The following is a 22,844-nucleotide window of genomic DNA, read 5'->3' as shown; positions in this document are numbered from 1 at the left end:
ACATCATTTGTTTCTAAACCTCCAGAAATTGTCCTGGGGTTCTTGAGAAATAAGGTTAAGAAAAATCAATGTATTATTGATAACCACAGGACATCTCTAACCTACAGGAAACAGTAAAGCCTTAGGACAGAACTGGGGCATGTCAATGTGTCTACATCTAGACTCATGACCATCCTTATTTTCAGGTCCACAAGTGTTTCCATACTCAGTGTCCTCTGTTTTTCTCTGACTCTCCTGCTTTCTCCCCTAACATCCAGCTCTTCTACAGATAAGCTAAATAGAAAAGCAATTAAAATTTGTTTTAATTTTAAAATTTGTTTTTCCCAATAGCTGTATGTTCCTTACTTAGCTAAAAAAGTGGACAAGTTAAATAAGGTTACTCTTTACTTGTGTTAGGTCTGTATGGCTCTCAGTAGAAAACAAAGAAAAAGAAAAAAGTTCTTAGAAAAAGGTGCCAGACTTCATTACATTATTTTTATTGTTCATACTAATTTACTTGCCTGAAAGAATCTTTTAAGTTACCATATTTAGAATTCTTTTTCTCTTGCACATGATAGATACTCATGAAATGACACATCTGCTTATGTTTGGAGCAGACATAATTTGATATCAAATGTCTTACTTTCTTATTTTTTGTTAAGTCCTAACACTAGTGGTAATACTAGGTACCACCGAATGAAGACCAACTGTGGATCAGGCACTCTACATATTTTTTTCTCTAATCCTTACAAAAGTGCAGGCCACTATTAAGTTGAGCAATCATAGCGTGGGAGAGGCAAAATAAATGACTTGCTCAAGGTCACATAATTAGGAAGTGGAGCGCTGGAAATGGAACTCTAAATTCTTGCTCTTTCTGTTACAGGAAACTGAAAAAAATAAGGTTGTCTCATTTTCTATTCCTGAAGGTTATATTTAGAACTGTATTGACTTTATTGCTTCAAAACATTTTTTCCCAAGACAAATAAAGCCCTGGAATGTAATAAGAATTAAAGAGTCAGATGCTAGTATATATGGGAACTTAGTAATTACGACAAAGGTAGAAATTCATTCAATGGGAAAAGAACTGCTGGTATAATTAGGGAAAACAAAGCTAGATTACCATCTCAAACCACACACACACATACACATACACACACACACGTTCTATAACAAATGTAGGGGAAAAAACCCACTATATGAAAAGATGACCTAAGAGAATATTTTTTTTCAGTATCTTTTTTTAAAAAAACCGAAGTATAGTTGATTTACAATGTTGTGATAATTTCTGTTGTACAGCAAAGTGATTCAGTTATACAGTTATACATATATATATATTCTTTTAAAAAATATTCTTTTCCATTATGGTTTATCAGAGGATACTGAATATAGTTCTCGTGCTATACAGTAGGACCTTGCTGTTTATCCATCCTAAATGTAATAGTTTGCATCTACTAACCCCAAACTCCCAATCCATCCCTCTCCTTCCTCCCTCAGAAACCACAAGTCAGTTCTCTATGTCCTTGAGTCTGTTTCTATTTCATAGATAGGTTCATTTATGGCATGTTTTAGATTCCACATATAAGTGATATCATACGGTATTTGTCTTTCTCTTTCTGACTTACTTCACTTAGTAAGATAATCTCTAGTTGCACACATGTTGCTGCAAATGGCATTATTTCATTCTTTTTTACAGCTGAGTAGTATTCTATTGTATATATGTACCACATCTTCTTTGTCCATTCATCTGTTGATGGACATTAGCTTGTTTCCATGTCTTGGCTATTGTGAACAGTGCTGCTATGAACATAGGGGTGCATGTATCTTTTTGAATTAAGAGTTTTGTCTGGATATATGCCCAGGAGTGGGATTGCTTGCTGGAGCATATGGTAATTCTATTTTTAGTTTTCTGAGGAACCTCCATACAGTTTTCCATAACGGCTGTACCAACTTACATTCCCACCAACAGTGTAGAAGGGTTAGGAGAATATTTTTATAAACTTGGGATGATAGAGACCTCCTTAAAGAAGACAAGAGGGGCTTCCCGGGCTTCCCTGGTGGTGCAATGGTTGAGAGTCCGCCTGCCGATGTAGGGGACACGGGTTCATGTCCCGGTCTGGGAAGATCCCACATGCCGCGGAGCGGCTGGGCCCTTGAGCCATGGCCACTGAGCCTGCATGTCCAGAGCCTGTGCTCCGCAACGGGAGAGGCCACAACAGTGAGAGGCCTGCGTACCGCAAAAAAAAAAGAAGACAAGAAACCGCCAAATCATAAGGGATAAAATAAGCATATTTAACTTCATAAAAATAAAACTTCATATTCCAAAAGCTCACGCAAAGTCAAATGTCCAAAAAAAGAGAAGAGAGAAATTTTTTTAACACCTAACATATAACACACATTTCAAATCTCATATAAACAAATTTACACATAGTAAAAATACGAAGAGTATCAACAAGCAATCCATCTAAGATGAAATGTAAATGCTAATTAAAATATCAGAAAAAATGTTCAATTAAATTCATAAGGAGAAAGAAAACAAATAACAAGATGCTGGTTTTCATCATATTGGCAAATATTTTCAAAGTGTCCCATCCAGGGCTGGGGAGGAACACTTGGAAAAAAGCACAGACACGTATTGTTCATGTTAGTGTGACTTGCTATTACAATCTGGTAACCTCTTTTAAAATTAAAAATATATATTCCCCATGAGCTTGCAATTCCACTTTTGGATATATACTCTGCAGAAATAAAATCAACTGTATACATAAAGTATTAATTGTAGTATTGTTAGAAACAATTTAAGAATCTATCTATATGGCAATATTTTAACAAACTATGGAATCTCCACACTACATATAATAACTACTGTATATGTGGTTGTTAAAAAGAATGAGCTGGACCTTTATCTGTTGCCTCAGAAAGACCATTACATGCAATTAAGTGAAAAAGCCAGTTGAAGAGCTGAGTAAAACCCAGCAAAATAATAAAATAAAAAAACCTCTATATGGGTTAGTTTGAGCATGGAGAAAACTATGATAGGAATATAGCAGATCAGGAAGATTGGTTACCTCAGGAGGGTGGGAATGAAAAAGGGGTCAAGATATTATTTACATTTATCTTCTTTTATTTATTTATTTAATCTTCTTTTATTATATTCTTTGTATTGTTTCACTTGTAGCTAGCATATGAATTCCTTAATTAAAATCTCACCCCCAAAACTAAGAAGAAAAGAATAAAAGGGCTAAAAAAATACTGTTTAAATAGTACCAGGACAGATACTGCTTAGGAAACAATCTCATTCCTAGAAAATGGTATTCTGATTCAGAGGAGAATAGATATTTTTACCTTTTTGAAGTTATTAAAGTACTTTGAAGGGTTCAATAATATTCTAATGACCCATTCAAACAACAACCAAAAGCACTTAGATTTACAAGTTCTTGGCACTGGTAAGGGCATGGAGAAAAGGTGCTATGGGGATGTATATTGGTGCAAACTCTTGTGGGGGCAATTTAAGAATATCTAAAAAAAAAAAGTGTACCAACCTATTGGTCCATCAGCTCTTTTTTAAAAAAAATTTTATCATTCAGTGCATTTTTTTTTTAATTTAAAAATTTTTGGCTGCATTGGGTCTTCGTTGCTGCACACGGGTTTTCTCTAGTTGTGGCGAGCGGGGGCTACTCTTCGTTGCAGTGTCTGGGCTTCTCATTGTGGTGGCTTCTCTTGTTGCACAGCATGGGCTCTAGGTGCGCGGGCTTCAGTAGTTGTGGCATGTCGGCTCAGTAGTTGTGGCTCACCGGCTCTAGAGCACAGGCTCAGTAATTGTGGTGCACGGGCTTAGCTGCTCCGCGGCATGTGGGATCTTCCCGGACCAGGGCTCGAACCCATGTCCCCTGCATTGGCAGGCGGATTCTTAACCACTACGCCACCAGGGAAGCCCTGGCCCATCAGTTCTAATGCTGAGATTTTGGATATACTTGGAAAGGTACACAAAACCAACCAATCAAATAAAACTAGAAACAAGCTAACATCCATCAACGAGGGACTGGTTAAATATATTACATACCACTATAAGATGGGACTCCATGCAATTGCTAGAAAAGGCTGAAGTAAACCCACATGTGCTGGCGTGGAATAATCTATAAGAAAGATTACCCAGGAAAATAAGGCTATGCAGTTGTTGTTTTTTTTTTTTTTTAAAGACAGATGCTGGAGTAAGCAGAAAACCTTTTTTTCTTGATGTATACTCAAGAAACTGAACCAGGTAAAGTTTCAACCATTGGAAAAATGGACTGGACATTTGTAGGGTAGTTTACTTTTTATTTCATACTTTTTAGGTGAATATTTAATTTTTTTAAACTTGGGTATTCATTTTTTACTAATTTTTACAAATACAATAAAATAAGAATTGTTTTTTCATTTAAAACCACACTAAGAAAAAAAAAACACACTAAGAACCTAATTTTTACTACCAGTTAAAGGCTCCAATTTTGACCTATTTAAAAAGAGCATGTTTTAAGAATTAGTTTTCATAAAGGGCATGAAATACATGATAGCAGTAATAAATACTTTACATGAAAATAAATGTTGTATAATGAACTGATTAATAATGAATTCTATGTATATATTTCTCTTAAAACTCTGCAGGACTCTTTAATAAAGAATTGGTGTCTTTAGAAAGGTGCTTCTCAGCTAGTTCTATAGTTTTAATGAATTTTCTTCCAAAAACTTCTAAGAAGTAGGGAAGGAAGTAACAACTTATGCTCAGTGTAACCATAAAAATCAAATCCACATAATCTTTCTTACAAATTCTATATATCAACATACCTTTTGGAAATAAATTCTGGAAGAGGACCCTACACTTACATTTCAATTTTATTTTTTTTTTTTTTTTTTTTTTTTTTTTTTTTTTTTTTTTTTTTTTTTTTTTGCGGTATGCGGGCCTCTCACTGTTGTGGCCCCTCCCGTTGCGGAGCACAGGCTCCGGACGCACAGGCCCAGCGGCCATGGCTCACGGGCCCAGTCGCTCCGCGGCATGTGGGATCCTCCCGGACCAGGGCACGAACCCGTGTCTCCTGCATCGGCAGGCGGATTCTCAACCACTGCGCCACCAGGGAAGCCCTACATTTCAATTTTAAATCATGTTAGGGTAAAATATACATAACATGAAATTTACCATTTTAACAATTTTTAAATGTACAACTTAGTGGCATTAAGTACATTCACACTGTCATGCAACCATCACCACCATCCATCTCCGGAACTTTTTCATCTTCCTAAATTGAAACACCATACTCAATAATTCCCAATTCCTCCCTCCACCCAGCCTGTGGCAACCACCATTTTACTTTCTGTCTCTATGAATTTAACTCTTCTAGGTAGTTTGTATAAGTGGGATCATACAATATTTGTCATTGGTGACTGGCTTTTGTCACTTAGCATAATGTTTTCAAGCTTCATCAATGCTGTAGCTTGTGTCTGAATTTGCTTCCTTTTTAAGGCTGAATAATGTTCCATTGTTTGTATATACCACAATTGTTTATATAGTCATCCATCAGTGGATAATACCTGGATTGCTTCTATATTTTTTTAAAAAAATCCAAAATTTTGTTTCAAATTTAAGCAAACTTATAAGATTTTGTTTATGAACACTGAAATTTGAAATTCATCTAATTTTCAGGTGTCATGAAATCACCTTCTTCTAATTATTTTTAAACCATTAAAAAAGGTAAAAAAACCAAAAAACAAAAAACATTTAGCTTGCAGGCTACGAAAAAACAGGTGGGGGCCAGATTTGGACTGTGAGCCAGAGTTTTGCTTACCCAGGTCCTAGAGCTTAAAAACTTGTAAGTCTCTTTAGAAGCATGTGGTTAGATTACAACAAAGATGGAAGGATTCTAAGACTTGCACTCCAACCTGGATCTGATTCTAGGCTCTGTCACTTACTAGCTAAATGATACTGAAAAGTCACTTTAACATCTATAAGCCCCAGTTTAACTGTCTGTAAAATGGGGATAACACCCATATCACAGAGGAACTGTTAAATGCTTCATAAACCATAAAGCTGTTTTTAGAGAGTTGGGCATTATATAGTAACAAATATACATTTGAAAAAAGCACCATGTTCTTCCCTAATAGGTTCACTTGCCAAAAATTTGGAGATATACAGTATTTTTAATTCCTAAGTGGAGAAAAAAATAAAGTAATCTGGACTATAAGGAGATGCCTTGGATTCCATTTTTACTAAGCTCTTAGTATTGTACAATGCTATTATACCATTCAGTTAATAATTTACTTCTTTCACCTTCTGATCATATTCTGTTCTCAATAGCTCTGCTTTGTCATTTTTTGTTTTCTCTTCTTAAACCTCATATAAAGAGGATCCAATTTTATATATCACAAGAAGAAAGTGGTGGCTGAAGCACCACTCATGACAAACAACTAAGAAAAGAGCGGTTGCTTCTTGCTAGTATCATATGCTCTATTTTCTATTTATTAAATTTCAAAACAAGTAATTTTAGCCAATCTAGGGACCCTCACAAAATTAAAATGTATGATTTCTATAGTCAGCATGATGAATGCCAATGAACAATACGGGGATGGTAGATAAATATGTTAAGTTGTTCTTTAATCTCAGATACTGATTCAATGCAACCCAAAATCGTTATTCAATATTTCCCATCATCTTACTCTATTAAGAAATTCCTTAACACTAAACCTATGGTGATCGTTTCACAGTATATACATATATTGAATCATTATGTTGTACCTCTGTAACTAATATAAAATTATATGTTAATTACATCTCAATTAAAAAAAAACTCCTTCCTGGGAATTCCCTGGCAGTCCAGTGGTTGGGACTCAGCGCTTTCACTGCCACAGCCTCACGTTTGGTCCCTGGTCGCGGAACTGGGATACTGCAAGCCAAGCAGCACGGCCAAGAAAAAAAAAAATTTTCCTTCCTTGTGTCTATTTTATGAAAATACTGAAAAACAGCTTTTTCCTCTTGTTTTTTTGAAGATATTCTGATCAGTAATTGTCATGCCAACAACTCATACCTACAGTTAACAGACATGAAAAAGATGGAGCTGAACTCTGTGACTGTCTTCTCTCCTAAAAGCAGAAGTTGATGTGCCTAGAGGATGCTACCTCTGAGCCGAATGCTTGGTGCAGGTGGTCGGCAGAGCATCAGGTTCGGTCCTCGTGCCTGTCCAGGCCCGAGGCTCAGGTAAGCAGAGGCTAGTCCACCACTCTACACCTGCCTCAGAGGTGCACCAGCCTCAGTGCCTGGGACCATGCCTGCTGCATGCATGTGTGAGTAAGAATGAGAAGGCTCGTCCCTTTGGGAAGGAAAGATAACTCAGTCTGCCAGAGGAGACCTTCTGAGTCCATCAGCAGAGTGAATGAAAGGGTGTGGAAATACCACCACATGGCAGGCTATGGCTCTCTCTTACTACTCTCCTTGAAACTAAACCTAAATGATCACTTTTAAGTACACATCTGTGACACTTATCTTTTAAAATAGACTAATGTGCTTATAATTAAAACATTTTAACAGTATTGTGTAATGAAAGTCAAGAATATCAGATGGTAGGTAAAAATACATAATTCGGTCAACCTTAGCATTTTCTCACAGCATATACAGTAAGTCAGTCTGAATAGCACAGAGTTTTAGTACAGCTTATATACTTAGCTGGGTTTAATTTAAGGACAATGACATGTTCGTGGTAAAGGCCGCTGGGCTGATGACTCTAGCCTGGCACCCTTGCACTCCAGGACAGTATATTAGAATGGCTTGGATGGTTTCTGGCTCTCCACCCCTTTTCATTCATATGAGTACAATTGTTTTATGACTGAATACACCAAATTTTAACCATTCTCTTATAATCTAATGAGACTCTAGCAGAGATTCACTTAAGGAATTATAATCATACTAGTATTACTAGCTATTATTTATTAGGTGCTTACCATGAGCCAGATACTGTACTAATGCTTTCCATGCATATCGTACATGGTGAGTACAACCAATAACCAATGAATGACTTCAACATGCTAAGTATCTCTTATTTAATTTTTATAATCACCCCACGACGTACGTATCATTACTCTCCTTTTTGAGATGCAGATCGTGAGTGTCTAAGGTCACACACCTGGCAGACGGCAGAGCAGGAAGTTGAAGCTAAGAGGTGTGACTCCAGAGTTGGTGCTCTCTATCACCGTCTTTCAGTCTCACACCGTGACCTACAGAGTGTAGCAATGAAATTGATTTCTAGGTAAAGAGAGGAAGATAATAACCTCTTAAGAACAATACAAGCCTAAGGAATCCGTCAAAGGTCTCGCTGCCTGGCTTGTTATTGTACTCTGATGTGATCACCTCCTTCAATTTAATAACTGTGACTCATCAGTCTTTCTTTGGCATTATCTAAATAAGATGGCACTGTTAAGTAATACCGTAGTGGTCTCAAGTTCCAGGGAAGCAGCTGTGGATGAAGGGAATCTAGTGTGCAGCTTTTTAGAGACATCTTCTCTTTGGTTTCCCATCTGATAAACAGGGCCTTCTGTGATGTCCAGCTCACTTTACAGAGAGCAATGTCTTCAGTGGATCTTAAAACTCTTGGGATCACAAACAAGAACTTGTAAGTGCAAGTCAGAAAAGAAGTGCTATATTGCTTCATTTATCTATCTGGATTTCTCCATTCTGAATTTTCTATGCAGATTTCTGTTTCTAAGCTCATTATTGTCAATATATCTGATTGAGCAAGAAGCTAAACAAGTCCCAGGTGAGACTGTACCATAGCAACAAGCCCGCCATGAATTCTCTGGGAAGCAGAATTTCACAGAAGTATTTGATTGCCTATTCACACTCTTGATTATAACACACCGAGCTGTTAAACTAAATTGTATGCCATTAGTATATTGAAGAACTTTAAAAAATAAACTACCCTGTGTGAAGACATTTTTCACACTTAGGTTCACACTGAGATGTGTTTAATTGTATGTAGCCCATTTCCCTTCTATTTAGAAAACAAGAGAGACATTTTAAAACTATTTCAGAACTTGCCAATGTCACAGTGTAGTAATGTGATAAATAAGGCATTACTACCCTTTATCACAGGTAACTATTGAATCCTTATTCTGGTTCATAAGTATTTGTTTAATTCTCCACTGTGATTATGACAGAATACAAATGTACTGCCCTTCGAATTTGATCAGGAGTATTAAAGTACTGTACCTTGAGTTAAATAAACAGTGGCCAAAATAACCATAGAAAAAGACATCTTGAGGTTAAACCCACCTCAGTCTCATAGTAGATTATACTTAGACTTGGCCAAGTCTAAGTATAAAAAAGTAAGACCAGGTGAGAATACAGATAGCATGAGCAAAATCCATCACAACCATCAGAAAATCAACTCAAAGCAAATCCAAATCATCGCCATCCATCTTTATGTTTAAATACAATACATTTAACCAACTCTTCCCACATTTTGGCTGTAAAGGGTGCTGGAGACAGAGTAAAACATTTCACAAACATTCAAAACAAAGGACAGAGGAATGTTCACGAAGTTATTTTTACACAACCGAATCTGTTATTTATGCTACTAGAAACACCCGGTGGTGTGGCTCTAATCCAAATTATTTACATTTAATTTTGTAATGCATGGTACAATGTTTCTATAGCAGATCTGCCTTTCTAATTACATTCTGCTCTATTATTAAAATCAGTTTACATGTCCTTAACATTTACCTGCTGTAAGGCAAAGGAAGTGTCCCAGAAGCCTACTGGGCAGGAGGACAGATGGCTCACAATTACAAATACACCAACAGGCTCCAGAGAAGAAAGAAGTGACTGAACAATCTCAAGCCTTAATTACTTTATAAGCACTTAAAGTTTACATAAGATTGGTCCCTTGTTTCCTTTCTTTCATTTTTGATGATGTTGTATTTGGCCTTCCTCTTAGAAGACTGGGGAACTCCCTGAACTACCTAGAGCACAATTAGAAGTTACCCTTTCACTAAATAAACATGTATTTATATTTAATTGACTAGGCATGGCTTTTATGAGACAAATTCCTTAGAATCTATTAATACAATTAGAATATTCAGGACTATTTATTTCAAGCAAGCAAATAGTAATCATAATATTGGGTTGGCCAAAAGGTTCATTCGGTTAATAAATACATTGTTCAACAAATTTCTTGGCGAAAATGAAAAGTGTCTTTTATTTTTTACTTAAAACTGAACGAATTTTTTGGCCAACACAATACACTGGAAATACACAGTGTTGCAAGCATTCTATAATGGACACCTGTTGCTTGTGCCACCTAGCATCTTTTTACCTTTCTTCTAGATATGGCATTCTGATTTTTCCATGGGGAGTCCTACCTGCCCTATTCTCAGACCATGTGAATTTAGTATATCAATGGTGGGGTTGCTCAAGGTATAGAGAAAGTGGCAAGACCAACAAATAGTTTTTAATAAAGACTTAGAATTATTTGGGGCCAGTACAAAGGAAGTGAGCTAAAGGACAGGGTTTTCTGGTCTAAGAATACAATGTTTAAAGGAAAAGGTCACTCCACATGAGGAAGCCAAGGAACTGCTCTGCCAGAGACTAGATGGGCTGTCCGGATGGATACTGAGGTCACCCAGAGACTCATGGTAGAGGAGCTGGAGGAGTGGCCATGAACTGGGAGCTGAGACTTCAGTGAATGAGGCTGAGTAACCAGAAGGTGGTCAAATGACAGCACTGAGGAGAAGCAGGGGTGTGGTGCAGCCAGGCAAGGGAGTCTCAAAGGAGCAAGACTAGTGCAGGGGGTGTGTATGTGAATGACTGGGGAGCAAGGAGAATAAAGACTCTTTCCTGAGCTCAAGAATCCCAGAGATTAAGAGAATAACCAGATACCCCTAGAGTGGGTTTCACTGAATGTGGGATCCGCTCAGGGGACAACCAGACTGCTATTAAGGAGTGAAGCAGGGAAGGAAAGATGAGAAGGCTGAGGATGTGGGGTTAGTGGCTGACCACAGAGCAGGAGTTCCAGAGGGCATGGGAGAAGGGTTTGGGAGGCAGCATGGGGAGAATGGGGTTAGACTGGACAAGAGGACAGACAGGAGGATGGGGATGGGAAATCGTCAGCTAACAGGATAACCAGACAGGCATGGACTTCTGGTGATGAAATGAAGGTAATGTGAGGTGTGAGAGACTGAGTACTTAGGTCTCAGAAAGTAATACAAAATTTGTGGATTGTCAGAGGGAAAGGGGTGTAGACAGCTGAGCAGAGTCATCCCACTGAGCTTCAGGTGCAGGTATGGTGGGTCCTCTAGGTTGTGGAGGGTCTTAGGCCTCAGGGGGTGAGCTGTCAGTCACCTGTCCCTTGGGGTGACAGATCTTATGCCCAGTGTGCAGTCACAACCTGGCAGTTAGTGGGGGCCTGGTCCACAGTGTGATCAGGTAATGCCTGCAAATTACTGGCCTCTAGAGCCAAAAGAAAACCCTACTCTTAATATTCCTATATGACAGCACTTTGCTTGGAAATCTTTTCAGCTAAATATCCAAGTACATTGCTTACATGCTTTCCACACAACTGTGGGAGACAATTCATTTATGACATCCCTATTTCAAAAGGGAGAAAAATGGAAGGAAAAAGGGAGAAAAATGGAAGGAAAAGGAGCCACCCAGCCCAAGTAATTTCAAAATCCAGTGGGGACAAGGTTTCAAGGCCTGGGAATAATATTCTGTGGCTTGAAGCTCTACCCTTGGTGTAATTTTTCCTTTTTCTTGAAGGGTAGCACATATTTGCACCTGAGTAGTTTTATAAGCCTGTTTTCTGACTATGGAATTTTGGAAGTCCAACAGCTTTCTTATGTTTCACCCTGTCTCTGTCCCTTTCAAACTGGCATTGTCGCTGCTGATATGATAGTCTCAAAAACCTTGTAGGTCTCCTGTATATTCATGCCATTAAAAAAGAGGGTTCTCCACAGATCTTTCCTGGATGATCCTATCTCCATTCCAGTATTCTGCTGAGATGGTTGACGGGACCCATGAGTCACACATCTAATCCCTTCAGTACTAAAGACTGTCCACCTACACCCCTGTCATTCTTTCCAGAGCACACTTAACCTAATAATGAATCTTCTAATCTTACTGTCTTTTGTGATCTGGATAGGCTAAGAATTTTCCAAATCCTCAAGTTGTGGTTTGCTTTTGCTTGAGAGTCCTTCCCTCAATATACGTCTTTCCTCTTGCATTTTACTGTGAACAGCAAGAAGAAACCAGGCCACATCTTCAACACTTTGCTTGGAAATCTCTTCAGCTAAATACCAAGTCCATCACTTACATGCTTTCTACACAACTGTGGGAGATAATTCATCTAAGTTTTCTCCCTCTATTTAACAAGGATCAATTTTCCTCTAGTTTTCAGTTATATATTCTCCATTTCCTCCGAGCTCTCATTGGGAGCACCTTTAATGTCTATATTTCCACCAATAGTCAGCTTAAGGCAATCTAGGCTTTTTCTATCATGTGCCTCAAAATTCTTCCAGCCTTTACCTGTTATCCAATTCCAAAGCCACTTCCACATTTTAGGTATTTGTTACATCAGCACCCCACCTCCTAGTATCGAAAGCTGTATTAATGTCCTATGCCTGCTATAACAAATCACCATAAACCTAGTGTTTCTTAGAACAACAGAAATTTATACTCTCCTAGTTCTGGAGTCTAGAAATTTGAAATTAGCTTCATTTGACTAAAATCAAGGTTGTAAGCTGAGATATATTCATCCCAGAGGTTGAAGGGAAGAATCTGTTCTTTGCCTCTTAGAGCTTCTGGTGGTTGCTGGCTTACCTGGGCTTGTGGCCCCAACATGGCTATTTCTGTGTCCACCTTCACCCGGCCTTCTCTTCTATGGATATTTGTGAAGGCATTTAGGGCTGACCTGGATAATCCAGTATCATCTCCCACATTCAAGGCCCTTAATTTAATTACACCCATAAAGACCTCTTTCAAATAAAGTAGCATTTACAAGCTCCAGGTATTAGGACCTTGTATCTTTGGAGAGAGAAGCATTACTCTGCCTACCACAATCACAATACAGAAGCATGGCATATTACTACAAGTCTATTATGTTTATTAAAAAAAAAAAAAAGCACTGAAATTGAATTTGGCTCTTTCAAAGTGACCATTTGTTACTTAATATTGCAATAAAAGGCTGCAAGTTACTTTTCTAAAGCTATTACATTAATATGAAATACTTATTCTGATTTTTCCATTTACAGATAAGTGTAATTAACTTTGCAAACATAATTTAAAAATGAGGTTGATAATACAGCTAAGTAGAGTAAGCACTGGTAAATTAGCAACTATAAATAGTTGCAAAGACTAAAAAAAAAATTTCTGCAGAAAGTAAAAAGATTTTAGGAACAGATATGCCTACATTTTAGGAAACTACTCTTTAGGAAAATACTTTTTTCCCTTAGGAGCTAGGATAAATAAGTGGCTGACATCTCTCTTTTAAAAGTTAGTTATATTCAGTTTATACTTGTATTCTTTGGGATAAAGAAGGGCCAAGGGTGATCAAATACTAGATGGGAGAATCCTGGCTGAGATGGTTTTAGTAGAGCAGCAGGCAAGCTAAGTCCCTGCCAATTTGATCAATTACCCTGGGAGCGGCTTCACAGCCAAGAAATTGGCTCGCCCACTTGCATTTGCTGTTACAGTAAAGGGAAGATTTAGAGAGACACTAGTAGCGCTAAACAAATTAATGCATTTTCTCTAACCTAGAAACAAACAGCTTGGGGTTCTCTATCTGGCCAAATAAAAACTGTGTCCTTGTAATAGCTTTAATTGTTTTGGTAAAGTTAACCCAAAGACCACAGGCCTGGTGGGAATTTTAACACTAAGAAAGGAAATTGTTCTTTTCCTTTTAAGCGTACCAGGCAAACAAGAATTACGTTAGAGAATGATCATTAGTACTTAACAGTGAAAAGAATAAATAATGACAACTAGGTAATTGTATTTGCAAAATGTTATTCTAAAAAAAATTGATTCATGAAAGTCATTTTGAATATATAGTTGTATTTTTGACATAAAAAAACGTAAATAAGCAGCACAGCAACCTAATCTGTTTTCTCTGTTATTGACATCTTTAAAAAGCTAGGCTGCCTAGACTGTGCATTCCTGGCAGGGTACCTCATTAGTTTTCCAGAAGTTTTAAAATTTTCTCTTAAAGTACTAATTTTGCAAACCTAAACCTAAACTAACAAAGTAATGATAAATGTTGAATACTTAAAACATGTATGTCAGGATTTCCCTGGCGGCACAGTGATTAAGACTCCACACCCCCAATGCAGGGGCCCGGGTTTGATCCCGGTTCAGGGAACTAGATGCCACATGTATGCCGCAACTAAGAAGCCGGTGAGGGCTTCCCTGCTGGCACAGTGATTGAGAGTCCGCCTGCCGATGCAAGGGACACGGGTTCGTGCCCCGGTCCGGGAAGATCCCACATGCCGCGGAGTGGCTGGGCCCGTGAGCCATGGCTGCTGAGCCTGCGCATCCGGAGCCTGTGCTCCGCAACGGGAGAGGCCACAACACTGAGAAGCCCATGTACCGCAAACAAAAACAAAAACAAAAAACAGAAGCCGGTGAGCTGCAACTAAGGAGCAAGCCTGCCACAACTAAGACGCAAGCCTGCCGCACCTAAGACCTGCACAACCAAATAAATACAAATAATACAAAAAAACCAAAACATAAATGTCCACTCTTGAATAAACTTTAAAACCCACAGCTATAGAATTTTAGCAATGAGAGCAGTTGCGAACACTGTTTTTCACTAGAACACAGAGCTCCAGGGATTCTCCATTGGGACTGAGAAGCAGGAGGACTCTACGAGTTTGTCAAATTGGAAATAGCCATATTTTATTTTTATTATGTTATGATAATTTCATTCACAGGTGCCTTTCTTATAATTCTGGCAATAATGCTATAGGTTCACTCACTAATCCGCCTTGATGTACATTACAAGTAGATGTCTATGTTTCAGGCAACATTTCTTCACATTAACAGACTGCCCGATTTAACTTCTCATTGGCAGCAGAGTAATTTTTTTTTCCCCTGAGGTATCTATAAATGTAACTTTGTTTGGAGCAGAGCCACAGAAAGGGCCTCAGGAGAGTGTGTGCCTGACCCTTCTGGTGTTTTCTCCTTTAAGACATTGGGACAATGCTATTACCATTTGCCACATTGCTCTGAGGTAAAATGCCATTTACATTAGGTTGCATCATTTGAGAACCCTTTTTAAAACCACAACCATACATATTAGGCATAATTGTAAATATTTCACACAACTTAGATGTTTTCATTTCTAAAAGTCCATACGATTTTTTTTTTTTTTTTTTGCGGTATGCAGGTCTCTCACTGTTGTGGCCTCTCCCGTTGCGGAGCACAGGCTCCGGACGCACAGGCTCAGTGGCCATGGCTCACGGGCCCAGCCGCTCCGCAGCATGTGGGATCTTCCCGGACCGGGGCACGAACCCGTGTCCCCTGCATCGGCAGGCGGACTCTCAACCACTGTGCCACAAGGGAAGCCCAGTTCATACGATTTTTAAAGCAATGATTGAAAGAAAATAATATTTATCAAACTAAGCCACTATATTGTCAACAAAATCATTGTAATAAAAAAGTTTTTAATTTAAAATTTTGTTAATAAATGCAAAATACAGGCATCTGAATATTAATGACCCTTTCCAAACTAGTCAACATGAAAGATTAAAATTCTGGGCTCTGAAGTTAAATTGATCTCTGCCTTCTCCCTCTGCTTATTAATAAATTATAAATGAGAAAAAAGTTGCCTGTTTTCAATTCCAAATTTGTCTATTTACAATAAACTTTAATAGGAGGATAAAACATGTTCTCATAAGAAGGTAAAAGGTGTTTGACATAGTTTCTGGTGATCTGTCAACATCTTACACGCAAGGCAACCCATGGAGGGGAGCCTTCACTCTTCTAGAAACGGTGACCTTACAAACGGTGACTACAGAATCACACTGAGCACCAGACCACTGAAAGCACTGATATCTGCAGAGTAAGTTCATCAAGGAAATGGATCAAGTGTTGGTGGTGACTAATACACCCCAGGAGACATGGAGGTCATACAGCAATACATTGGTAGATGCCAATTAGCCCTAACAAATCCTATGTAGGTCTGTATGAATATTTTTGGAAGGTCTGTGTTCTTTATAAGAACCCCATCTAGGAACCAAAAAAGTCATACTGTTCAAAACTTTAAAACAGATATTTGTACAGAGAGGCAAACGGCTAGGCAAATGACCTAGCTAGGTAAGATTAAAGGTATCTGTATGTTGTCAAGGTACAGAAATACACCAGTCAAAAACTGCTGATATATTATGGCATATAGTATAGTCTGAAAGGCAACAAAAGCTTTTGCTCCATTTTGGAAATCACGGTCCAGAGATACTGGTTAGGATATTTTATGCACAGAAAGGACCAGAGGGAAGGAAATTATGCCTACATTTTAGCTTACTCAAATTCATCTATGCATGTTAAACTGAGGGGGGAGGGGAAAGTGGGAAAAGGCACATCATATTGATTTGTCCCATTATTGTTAATTTTAACTTAGAACACTTGATTTAGGTGGTGTGTATCAGGTTTTCCCACCGTAAAGCCACTTGTTTGCCTTCTGTAATAACATCTTGTAGGGAGATACTTTGAGACTATGTAAATAGATTATATAAATATCCTGTTTCTCTTCATCCTTATCCACTAGTTTTAGCAGCCATTGGTGATTCATGCCCTAAACAATTGTTACTACGGTGATTGCCAAATGTAGGGTTTTTTCTCTCCTAATTCTATTTTAGGATTAATTTTTCACAAGCAGACATAACAGATGATTCTGAGGAAGGTAGTCTACCAACTATACCCCAAGAAATCCTGATCTGTTTTTTTTTTTTTTTTTTTTAATACCTGAGAGTAAGGCTGCCAGAGGAAGGCTGAGCCAACCCCATAAGACCCTCTATCAGAAGGAAGTAGTCCCATCTGCCAAAATACCAGGTCTGGTGTGTATCGATTAAGTACCAACTAATTGCAAACATTCCATAGGTGGGGGTCAATTTTTTTCTCTCTTCAAGGGTACATCTATGTCCAGTTACGAGAACACAATGTAAGTAAGAATAAAACAGTGCATCCCCTGGATTAAACACATCTCTTGATCCAAACAAGCCAAAAAACCAACTGCTTCATGATAAGGCAAAGATGAGCCAATGAGTTATTAGGGTTAAAAGAAACAGGGATGAAATATGGATGGATTTCAGAGGGGTGACTGCACCTAACTACTTGTAGGCCCAGCAGTTCCCAGAGTGCTGAATAGCAAAGGGTAGGGGAAGAAGTCAAAATCTAGGGGGGTGGGCACGCGGGGTGCATATTCAACCAAATCACTCCTCCCTGACAGGGATGAAGCCGCAAGGCCACTAAGAACTTCTCCAAACTCTGAAATATACTGCAATAACATTTTAAGGGATTAAAAAGCAGAACACTGACTCAAGTTTATTTTTCAGATGTGAAATAAAACATGATCCTCCTCTGTAAAAGTACCCTCTGGTAATACTGGAAACTTAACATTTAGGGAGTTGTATAACCTAAAGTGATTTCTTCAGTGTTAACACAGAGAAGCCAGATACAAATATTAAATTTTTTCCACAGGGTCAAAGTTCTACTTACCCATCCAATTCTGTTTCTTCATAAGTAAATATGAATATAACTGTTTCAATCTTAAAATACTCCTGAAGTATAAGATGTTACTTCCATAATCCTGGTCCTCAAATAGATGAGTCAGGCTTGATTTTATTAGAACTACCAACCCAGGCTCCTTACATTATTTCAGTGAAATTGTTTCCTATACTGTATAAAGTACTCCACAGACAGTTAATCGTCTGAATCCCTGTCTGCCGTCCCAAAGACTTTATCTATAATTCCAGCCATGGAAGATTACATTGCACACATGCCTCTCCAGGAGAAAAATCAATGTTAGGATGAACAAATCTACAACGAAAACTTTATATACAACAGCTTCACCCAGCCTCAGCACAGACTGGAACTCTGGCCCTTGAGCCTCACTGGCTGAACTGCAGGGAGCTTCGTTCTTCTACTCCCAGCCTACTGGGTCACCTCGTCCTCGTTTCTTTTACTCAAGGTATTTGCCCAAAAGTATTTATTGGGCGCCTAGTACCGAGCTAAATGCAGGAGATTAAAAAATTCGCTACCAAAGAGCCTGTACTCTGCTGAAGCTCACAATCTAGTTTAAGCCAAGCCACGTTCAGATTTTTAAAAACATGTAATATTTTTTAATTTAAAGTCACCTTTGAGACATAACTTACATACAATAAAACCCATTTTAAAGATGCAGAGTTTGCTGGGTTTTAGTAAACATACACAACAATAAACTACAAACTCCAATTAGATTTAGGATATTTGTTACCCTCCCAAAATTGCCTTAACTCCTTTTCAGTACTGTCCCTCCCCCTACCCTTTGGCAACCATGGGTTTGCTTTCTGCTGTTGTAGGTGAATTTTGCCTGTTCTAAAATTTTACGTAAATGGAATAGTGTAGTATGAACTCTTCTGTGTCTGGCTTCTTTAACTTAGCATATTTTTGAGATTTATCCATATTGCTGTGTGTATCAGTGGTTTCTTTTTTCTTGTTTGGCAGTATGAATATGATTTGTTTACTCACCTACTGACAGACAATTAAGCTGTTTAATTTGGGGGTACTGTAAATACCCACAAATGGTGCTATAAACATTTGTATACAAGTTTTTGTGTGGACGTACATATTTATTTCATCCATTCCTGGGTTATATCTGGGAGAACTGTTGGATGGTGAGGTAAGTGTATGATTAACTTTATAAGAAATTGTCAAACTGCTTTCTCACATAGATTTATCCATCTTACACTCGAACAGGCAAAAAAAATGTAAAAACCATCTTAGGTCACAGTCACAGTTCATACAAAAATAGGTGACAGACCACATCTGGCTGTAGTTTGCTGACTCCTGCTCTAGAGTTTTCTACATATAAAATCATGTCCTCTGTGTAAAAGGATAGTTTTAATTTTCCTTTCCAATTTTTGTGCCCTTAATTTCTTTTCCTTGCCTTACTGTACTGGTTAAAATCTTAGCGGGAATGTATTCAGTCTTCCATCATTAAATATAATACTAGCTTTAGGTTCTTCATAAATGCCCTTTATCCAAGTCTGCTGAGAGACTTCATCATAAATGGGCATTGACTTTTTATCAAATGCTTTTTCTTTATCCACTGAGATAATGATGTGGGCTTCCTCTTTTTTTCTATTAATATGGTGAATTACAATTGCTTAATTTTCAAATGCTAAGCCAAACTTGCAATCTTGGGATAAACCATACTTGGTCATGATGAGTTAAATTTTCATATATTGTTGGTTTGGTCTTGGTAATATTTTGTAATAGATTTTAATATTTATATTCCTGAGGGACAGATAGTGGTTTAGAGTTTTCTTATCATGTAATATCTGCTGGTTTGGGTATAAGTATGTTATATGTACTATTTAAAATTTAGTTGTATTAATATTTCAGGTTCTTTCCTCTATTAGTCTGCTTTTCCTCTTTAAAATATGCAAAATAATACAAATTTGCATTTCGCAAGCAGGTCTCTTGATCAAATTCTTGAAACATACTTGCCATAGATAAGTTACTACACTGACTTAACACTTACATTAAAAATGAGTTCAAAGTTCAAGCCAGATTGGTCAGACCCCAAAGGCCATTCTCTACACAGCGAGCATACCGTCCCTGGCTACCTTGTCAGTAGGGAAGTTGAAATGCTGAGAAGTCAAGAGTCTTTTCTAAAATCTCCCAGCGTCCAGCGACAGAATGAACATTAAAAAAAAAAAAGGCTTTGACTTACTCTAGCCTTGTGCTGTGTGATTCCAACTCATCTTTTACCTTTCACTGCCTGAACTTTGATATTTCAGCCATTTGTGCATATGCTCCACGCCTATTTTTCTCTCAATCCATAAGTCATACCTCACTGCTTTTTATTCATAATCTGTGCCTCAATGTTCCCCCGGCTGGGTTTTTTTTTTTTGTTTTTCTTTGGTTTGTTTTTAATGCTTATCTTCTATCCACCAAGCTGAACTGTCTGAGAGGGAATCTTTTTCTCAAAAGTGAAATTAGGTTGAATTTGACACCTTACTTGTGCTGCCAACCACTTACATTTTTTGGCTCATGATGATACTATTTTCCCAACAAAAATTTCACTTTGTTTCCTTTATACTGAGGTCAATTGAACTCCCAAATATCTTGTGACTACTTAGAAAAGGAACATTCCAAAAAGTATCGGGTTTTAAATATGCAGTGCCTTTTGTTTTTGCCATCTAACCATCTTCACTTAAGCATCTTCTGTTTGTAGATTTCTCTGAATGCAGTAATAAAAATGGTTTTCATAATCTTTCAAGGAAAGTGAAGCAAAAATCTGAAGAAAAATGATGTTTGAACAACAACCAAAAGAAACCCAAAACTATGTGAAAAAATAAATTGGGGAAAGAACTTCACTAAGTTCTTTGGGCCAAGGAATCTAAAAAGATTGACATTTGAAATCTTTTTCTTATTCATTTTATTTAATATTATTTTGAGTATATCACATAGAATTCTCTACTTAAACAAAACTCAGTTCAGATAAATCCTAGAATAGTATTACAAATTCAGCATACATTTAAAAAATAATCTGACAGCCTAATGCAGAGTTTGATGGGTAGAATCCAAATGTCAAAAGGTATTTCAGGTGTAAATGATTGAAGAGATAACCAAGTTAATCCGAGTTTACAGTTCATTTTTTTCAAGATTAAAACCAGCAAGAATAATCCAGTAACTACCTCAACCAAAAAAAAGCTTCTAATTTTGAAATACTCTCAAAGGTATTGCATATAAACCTTTTTTGATTGATCATGAGAGAAACTATATGCAGGAGAAACTGAGTCCTGGAAATTACATGAAGAAAGCAATCATAATTCTTGGCATAAATGCCAAATGTAGAGATCTTACCTTCAAAGAATTTTTATGAACATTAATTAAATCATACAATGCACTTGTGAAGTTTTATCAATAGCTTACAGATAGGAAATTCTATGGTACCAGCTTTGAAACAAGCATGACAGTAGGTGGTAAATATGCAGATATACACATAACACACACACACACACACACACACACACACACACACACACACACACACACACACAAATGAATAGCTATGACTGTTCATGGATATGCCAAATAACTACTGGAAGCAAGTTTAAGTAAGTGTGAAGATTATGAACTGAATGCAGGTATTATTAGGAAATTTTTAACTTCTGCATCTGCTTAAATCCCATTACAGTTGTGCTCTGTTACTACAAAAAGCATTAAGTTCATGAGATTTTATCAAAGCTCTACAATGTACAACACGGGCACTTGCCCTCCAGCAATTTACAACTTAAAAGAACAGACTTACCCATACCTCAAATTTTTAAAACTCTTCTCCACCTCCCTTTCTTTGAACAAAAACAACAGGAGACAGTGCTGCTGGTAGGCTTGTAGGAAGAGCAAAAATGACAAAGCTGAGAAAGCAGGAAAAGGAAACAGCTGTTAACATGAGAGTATACAGAGAAAGAAAGAGGCGGCCTAGGCGCCAGGTGAGGAAGCCACGCCCCCAAAAGGGGAAGCAAAGAGAGGCTTCCTCCTGAGGTAATCAAGCTAATCAGAAGTAATGCTCAACTGTCTTGTGCCCAGTAGCTCCCAACTAAATGTGGAAGTCAGGCCTGCTCTCTGCCATGCTTAGGACTCAAGACTATAAGTGTTGGGTCTCTGGCATGGTGCATGTGGAAAGGATGGAACCAGATCTGTAGAAGGTGAGTATCTGGTAGAAGGCAGATCGGGCAGATTTGGTAGAAGGCAGGGGGTGGGGAGTTAGAGGAAGAGGAGACAGTGAAGGTTCACTCATTGAGCTCCACCTTCCTTAAATGTCACTTCATGGTTACTACTCCCAGTTTGCACCTGCAGGTAGAGGGCTCTCTCCTGACATGGCTTTATGCTCTCCTAAAGTCTGGACAGATGATGCATGTGAACTTATTCAACAGCCAGTTATATATGGATAACGAATGTGTGTAGACAGAGTTGGATGGATGACCGAAGGACCTTCTGGCTTCTGGTGGCACGTTCCATTCAGACCACATTCAATACTCAGTGCAAAAGGAGTCACCAAAGAAAACAAGTTCTTCATTACTCTCACTGTCCCCTTATGCAGTTTACATACCACTGGACTGAAAGGAACACAATATAATCAGGACTTTTCCCACTAAGCTGGGGGGTGAGGGGTCGGGGGAGTGAGGTGGGGGTGTAGAATAACATATTTATGGCAGGGAGAACAAAATAAAGATTTCTTGACTTGAAAATATTTGAGGCCCAAATTACTCTAATCCTTATTTCTTAGTGCACAGTGCTATCAATACATAATACTTCCTAAATGGAAATAACTATATTCTTATTTTGCTGATTATAAGAATATTGTAACAATGTCTTATAACAATTTTTACAAAGTAGAGGATTTCTAAGTACTTTTATTCTCATGAGTCTCACAATGCTTTTATGTGGTAGGGAGTCAACTGATTACTTTTACCCCCATTATCCAGCACACAGACTGAGGCTTGGAAACACCATCTCACGTGGCTGGCTTAGAGCCACAAACTAGGAAGTAGTTTTGCTTCAACTAAGCATGGCTCTCCTGAAGCCTGGCAAGGGCATAAGCTCTGCCACTGGTGGCAGAATGGGGTGAGGGTAAGATTCCTGCTAATTGTTT

At 38.0% G+C, this 22,844-nt stretch overlaps 1 protein-coding gene across 26 annotated transcripts in view; it reads right to left on the bottom strand.

Moving 5' to 3' along the window:
* Nucleotides 1–22,844, bottom strand: part of PKP4 (plakophilin 4) — a 269,659-nt gene that overhangs the window by 151,871 nt on the left and 94,944 nt on the right. For 2 of the 26 annotated variants that reach the window (XM_067026077.1, XM_067026081.1), the window contains exon 3: nt 8,124–8,214. The exons of 22 other annotated variants lie outside the window; for them this stretch is intronic. The gene's annotated coding sequence lies outside the window, so the exon portion shown is untranslated. Of the gene's footprint in view, nt 1–8,123; nt 8,215–21,506; nt 21,607–22,844 lie in introns of all 26 variants that reach the window. 2 more of the 26 variants (XM_067026082.1, XM_067026088.1) reach the window with 1 other exon arrangement.

Source organism: Kogia breviceps, chromosome 2, assembly GCF_026419965.1.
Source record: "Kogia breviceps isolate mKogBre1 chromosome 2, mKogBre1 haplotype 1, whole genome shotgun sequence".
Classification (NCBI taxonomy): Eukaryota; Metazoa; Chordata; class Mammalia; order Artiodactyla; family Physeteridae; genus Kogia; species Kogia breviceps.
The sequence above is the reverse complement of the archived record's forward strand: the minus strand, read 5'-3'. Positions and strand labels throughout refer to the sequence as shown.